Raw genomic sequence first — 6,851 nt, forward strand, 5'->3', positions numbered from 1 at the left:
TCACTCACTTACTGTTATGCAGAAAAAAATAAATTTTACAAGTATTCAGTCATTATATATCTTCCCAACAAAGCAATCATCAGTAAGCCAAACATTGCAGGCAAGGAGGTAGAAATGTTCTCAGAGCTAGAGAACCTGGATAGCATGCCTCCTGTGAGATAACACCTACTAGACATCACAGAAAAACTGTGCTAATAAAATATCAACAACATGGTTGCCTAAACAACACAGGTTTAAAGACCATACCAATGGACATACCGACATGCTTTGAAGAAGGTTCACAAGACCTCAGTGAAGAGGTACAGGTAATAAATACATGGTGGATGACAGAGAATTCATTTTCTCCAAGAACAAACTTCACAATACATTTTCCAATCCCCTGAACACATGTACATAGAAGTAACACTAAATGTTGTCAGCAGGTTACACACACACACCCTCACACACACACATTGCATAATATATACGAATACACAGACACACAGAGACAACATATTAACATACATGCAAACACATACATACCATAGAATACATACACACTCACATACACATATTTTATGTAATATATATTAACACACACACACGTGTGTGTATACATATGTATCCTGAGCTTTGAAATGTGTACCTCATGATTTTTTTTTTGCCCCTTTGAACAATTTGAGCCTTTTTGACCTTTTTTCTTGCTACTCTCTTTTAGTGATCACCTTTATCTTTTGGACATCTAAGCTGTTTTGAACTACTTGGGCTGTTACAGTTTCTGTGACAGGCCTTGTCAGCCTGCACAATATTTTGAACAAATTTGAAGTTCTATTGAACACTGAGTGTCTCCCCTGGGATGGGGAATGTTAAAATGTATTTGTCTTTTTGATTCTGCTCTGGTTTTAAGTTTCTGTGGAAACACTTGAGACAGAGAAACCAAAGTTTTGAAATGTCTATTGTGATTTGTGTAACCATGAGAAATATCAAGTATCGTGGTACTTTCTAGGCAAATTCTAACTGAGTCTTTTTTTTTCTGTTTTTTTCTTCTTCTTCTTCTTTTTTTTGTAACAAACTTATGATGGATTCTAAGGAATGCATGATACTAAAGGAGCTGATTCTCTCCTTCAACCGTGTGGGTCCCAGGATAAAACTCTGGTTGTCAAGATTGACAACAAGAGCCTTTACCCACTGAGCCATCTTGCCTACTCTTAATTTCAAATATTGAACTTATATGCACATTTCTGGAATTTCTAGGGATTTTTAAGAAAGCTAGTCTGCTCCTTGAATTATTAAAAATAAATGAGTAACTGTAAGGCCCGGGCCTTCCCTTGCTCCCTGGGATGCAAATCAAGGACTGTTTTGGCTAACCAGCTAAAGTTTCCTGCTAAGCTCCTTGCTTGTTCTACTCTAGCCTGGTATAATAGCCTAGGACTCTATATTACTTTGTTATGGTAATTTCTCAACCTGCCGGGAGAGCCCAGGTGCCAAGGTCCCTGTCTGACACTGCCCTGCACCCCTCGCCCACCTGCCTATGGAGAAGCTCAATCGGTGCCAGCTTTCCCATCCCCCTCTGGCTGGGAGGGGGTTCTCCTCTTCTGGGGCCAAAGTATATTAACCCTGAATTAAGTTGAATAAACGGGCATTCTCCACTGGCGAATGACTGGAATTCTCTATCTCTGTGTTGTGCATCTTGTGTTTTAACCCCTAGGACCTTACCTAGCTCGTGGAAGATATGGAGCCAAGGTCCATACCAGGTGGGTGGTGATGCAGACCTTGGGTGTGGTGGAAATGTCCTCCGCAAGTAACAAACCTCTGGCCACTAATTTTAAAATTTCTTTCTGAACTGAACCACATGCTAAAATTACTATTCTTGGTAAGTCCGATTTGAAATGTGTCTATGAATGTTTTAAGAATGGTTGTTTGACGACATTACTGTATATAAGCTGCTGCTTCTGGATCTGTGTTTTGTTTTTCTCTGTTTTCTGACTTTGAAAATGCAGCCAGTTAAAAATATAGAAGTTTCTTAGTTGATTGTAGATGTGGGGACAGAAAACAAAGAGAAAAGCAAACAACCAAAGCTATAAGTTCTTCACCCCAGGCAGACCTAAATAAATGGTAACTAATTTAAATGTGAATTTTGAGTCTCTTTTCTGGTGGGATCATTTAGTTCTGTGCTTTCAACTATCAATTTGAAAAAGGAAATGGAAGAAAATCTGTTAGAGAACTCATAAAAGATCTTTAGTCATCTAAAGTGAGTATTTTGGTAAGAAAGTAAGTATCCAAAATAGTTGACTAAGGTACAGTTAATTTATATAAAACAATATGCATTTTAGAATGGAGTTTTGCTAGGTTACAAAATTTTGTATTGATTATATAATTTTTTAAGAATTTTTTTCAAAATAGATTTCAGAAAGGTATTAATTTTTATTTGTCAGAAGTAACAATATGCAGACATATTATTTTGTTGTAAAATGATCACACAGTTTATAAACTGATTTAATCTTTTTAAGTTTAAATTAAATCTGAACTCATTTAAAACATTTAAAACATTTTAGGATTGCCCTGTGTGTAGAGACAATTATGTCCATACTAAGTACACACAGACACAGACACACACACACACAGACGCACACACACAAACACACACACACACACACACACACACACATATATAGTTAATATTTAGATGGGTTAATTTTGTTATTGGTAGAGCTGTTGTTGGATAATACCTTTAATTGTAAATAATGTTAAGAAATTGTTTAACTATGTAGTTTAGTACATGTGTGTGTGTGTATACATACATATATATCAAAAAGTTATCAATACTTTGTTTTATTAAGATAATTGCCTATATTTTTGTATACCTTGTTGGTTTTTTGAATATCCAGGATATTGTATAAATAAATTCAAAATCCCTTTGATGTTTAATCTTTTTCAAGTGGCTACTTTTGTAAATAACTATTTCAAGGTGATTTTAACACATTAATAACTTATATATTTATGACTAGAAGTATTTAGAAGTATGTGTCTGAACTTTATGTATTATAAAGAAGTTTGTGAGTTAAAGATATATAACTTTATTATTAATACATTCAAATAGACCCATAAATTTTCTGCTTTATACAATATGCATTCCATCTGGGCTGTCAATCTATAAAATGGCCAAGGAAATTCTTTTGACATTTCCTGTATTTTTAATGAGGACCATTCAGAAATGAAAAAAGCTGTCATTGGAGTACTTCTCTTTGAAACTCTAGCTCCATCTGCTTCTGTGTATATAAGATGCATGTGTACGACAGAAAATATGGTCACTAGCACTGCTCCCTAGGTTTGTAAGAGACTTGGAATTTTGATTTCTTCAATGGTTCTTCTGTGTGATGATACTAATAGCCATTGTTCTTGTATGTGTAGTTATGCTTTGTGCATTATATAAGCTTCTCTTATGTGAAGTTTAGAAAAAAACTGCCAGATGGATGCTCTTCAAATAGAAGAGTTATTGATCTAACCATCATTGAACCTGTGTTCATGTGTATGTAAATGGATCATGACTAGTTCCTGTAAGCAAGGATAATTAGACACACCCTATCTCTGCCCCCACTCCCAGCAGAACTTCTAAATAATTAAAAGGCATTGGACACTGGTCAATGAAGGCACACATCTGCTTTAATTTTTCACTATTTAAATGTTCAGACTCACTGGTTGTGGTTTTGTAAAACTTTATCATTGATGGTTGTTAATCTTCTACAGGAGTATCGATTGTTATAGAACTATTTAATGAAAAGAACCTGAGCAATGTTTTCGAGGGGCTAAAACCACCAAGAGGAGAGACAGAATTAAAATTCACATATGTATTCTTGGCAAGCCTGACTTAAGATGCACGATTTCTGTAGCTGATCACACAAGGCTTTCCAAGCACTAGCTCTTCCTCTGTCCCTTATTCCTCAAATGGAGTTAGATCAAATCAAACCAGGACATATCTCATCTAAGCAATGAAGGACATTCAAGATGAAATCACAGCATAGTTAATTAGGAATGTCTTCGGAGAATATTGTTCAGAGACAAAGGAGGAAATCATCAGAAACAAAATGAGTTCACACTAAGGAGCATAGTGGAAAGATGAAGCAAAGTGTTTGGAAGCTTGAAGATAGTGGAAGTTTCACAGCAAAGCCCTGTCCCAAAGCCAACAAAATTGGAGTAGTTTGTTCCAGGACCTCAAAAAAGCCACTGAAGTCAAAAGGGTGTGCTTTCTTACTCTGTACTGCATGTCTTCTAACCTTGCTTCCTACTTGCATTATTTTTGTATTTGTTTTAGACACAGGAATAGTTCTTGTTAAGATTCAGATCTAAAAGTTGTGGGAAAACACCTGTGTCCAAGAAGGAATGAAGACATTTTAAAGTGTTCTTTGCACCCCTCCCTTTGGGTATCATATAATTGAAACAATAGACCCTATGATATTAGAGCTCCTTCAAGAGTCTTATGATGACTGAGCATGCCCTTGTGTCACCTCTCAGAAAGAGATTTCACACACTCCAGATAACTTACTATGCCTTTCTGCAGGAGTGACTGGAGCCAAGACATTGATGATGGAACACAGACGGTCCAGGACTGCTTAGTGATCATATCTCTTGCCCTACGCTGAAACCTGAAGCTCTTCTCATGACCTGAAAAGATGGAGGTGCTGGGGTGGGGGATACACTGGATGTCTTTGTTCCCCTCCTTAATATGGCCACCTTGAATAAGTCTGTTTTCTGCTTTTTTCTATTACTTGCCTCTATAATTGACTGTTGAACGTGTGGGCAGAAGCCAACTTGTTAGAGCTGCTGGTGCCCATGTTCAGTCTCTCACAAGAAGATAACAGTACCATCTCAGTTAACTCAATCTGGAAACTATCATCCAAATATACCCAATTGGTTTGTCTCTTGGTTAACTCTAGACTTTGCCAAGAGGCATCATTATTAGCAATGTTATAACTCTTATAACACAATTTATATTTTTTTAAAGAAATTTTTTTCAATATTTAATTCAGTGTTCTTTGCTTCTATATCTGCAATATCATTTATTTTTTTCCAAGAGCTTATCAGTTGCTGCATATTTATTCATTGCGTATATTATCCGATATGGATAGAAATATAGGAAAAGATTGTTTCTTGAAGTGAAAAAAAAAAACAATCCATGTAATCATGTGTATATAATCACATTCAATGGCTCAGAGGATGGATAAAGTTCATTTATCAGTGGTAGAGTGTATGTGTTCCATACATGGAACTATTGGAAACTTTAGAGTACATTTTGAATTTCCAGAGGACAACAATTACTTAGTTAAGTTACTTAGATTTAAACCACAAGAAGCAATAATACCTAAATGCTAGATATGTTTGATATAAAGATTACTTCAAAAATAAATGAATTTATTGATTTATCATTTTGAATTGGAACATTTATAATACTGTGCAGAATAATTAGGACTGTTATGGATCAACATGGACAAGAATTATTCTTATTGGGAAGGTGACATAAGAGGGAAAAGGAGAATGTTATTGGAGACTGTCACTCATCTCTACTCTTTTACAATGAGAAATCAATATACTTTAACACATTTCTCATGAGAAACTATTTTTCTCTTATATTATTAGAATAGTCTATCAATTTTTTTCTTCAATTGCTGATAAATGTTAATATCACAAAGAAAATGAACACTCCTAGTTAAAATTACTTTAAAAAGACATTTAAAAAATACAAATGGAAACAGATCTGAGGTGTTCACTAAGCTCTTCAGACTCGAGTTTTCTGGGCCCCTTTCTCAGGGAATGCCAACCAGGATGTGCAATAACAGATTTGGAATATATGGTAGCTGTACCTATGGCAAAGTTGGCAGCTACTAGCCTTCTCCCAGGGGCTTCTAGTTGTCCACACCTATGCAGACAGAAGAAATCAAGAGTCTGAGCCCAGCACTTTTAGAAACGCTGATATTTCACAAGTCATTTTTGTGGGAATAATCAGACATGCAGAGAAGGCTCCAACTAAAATTATTTACAAAACAGATGATGTAACTGCTGCAGCCATGGATGTTTGCCAGTGGGTTGACACAGAGGATGCCAGTGGTGAAAACACTGTGGTTACTCCAGAGACATACCTGAACGTTACCCAGAGACATACCTGAACATGGCTGGCCACCTCAGGTCTTTTCATAACGAAAAGAGGCTGATAGCCTTTACGATCTTTCCCCTGGAAGATATTAACGAATTCATTGCACATATTCTGGAAGTGATCAATTCACACATGATGCTCAGCAAATCCAACAATCAGCCCTCAGCAGTTAGACCATCTAAACAATCCAGAAATGGCTAAGCCAAAAAACTCCAGGGGAATTACTCTGTGCCAGAAAATGGCCTCACTGTGGTCCAAAACCAGGTGCTGAATTTGATCAAGGCTTGCCCAAGACTGGAAGGAGACTGGAAGGATTGAACTTTCAGAACGTCAGGAACCAGTTTCATACCTGCAGCCTCAACCAAGCAAGCAGTGGATTTTCTGGGCAAGAAGGAGCACGTTTAGCATACTGTAGATGATGATCACTTTAAATCCACAGATGCAGAGCAGCAAGAGCCCATTGGGGACCTGAAATAAATACTTCTAGTTGGACTTGTTTTCATCATCTGTTGTCTACAGGTCTGCAGGTTTTAGCCAGTGGCTTCTAGGACAAATGTTTCATATAGAAGGTCTCAGCTGAAGTCCTCTTCAGATTTAGTGCTGTTCTGTTTTGTTGTGTGTTGCTTATAGATTCAAAGGGAGGTAAACAGTTGAGAAGTAAGTAAACTAGCGTGGGATTTCTTCTTCTTCTTCTTCTTCTTCTTCTTCTTCTTCTTCTTCTTCT

General features: G+C 36.6%; 1 pseudogene; it reads left to right on the forward strand.

Moving 5' to 3' along the window:
- Window positions 1-6,026: 6,026 nt before the first annotated feature.
- Window positions 6,027-6,604, forward strand: LOC125397900 (replication protein A 32 kDa subunit pseudogene; annotated as a pseudogene).
- Window positions 6,605-6,851: the final 247 nt, after the last annotated feature.

Source organism: Myodes glareolus, chromosome 18, assembly GCF_982192425.1.
Source record: "Myodes glareolus chromosome 18, mMyoGla1.1, whole genome shotgun sequence".
Taxonomy (NCBI): domain Eukaryota; kingdom Metazoa; phylum Chordata; class Mammalia; order Rodentia; family Cricetidae; genus Myodes; species Myodes glareolus.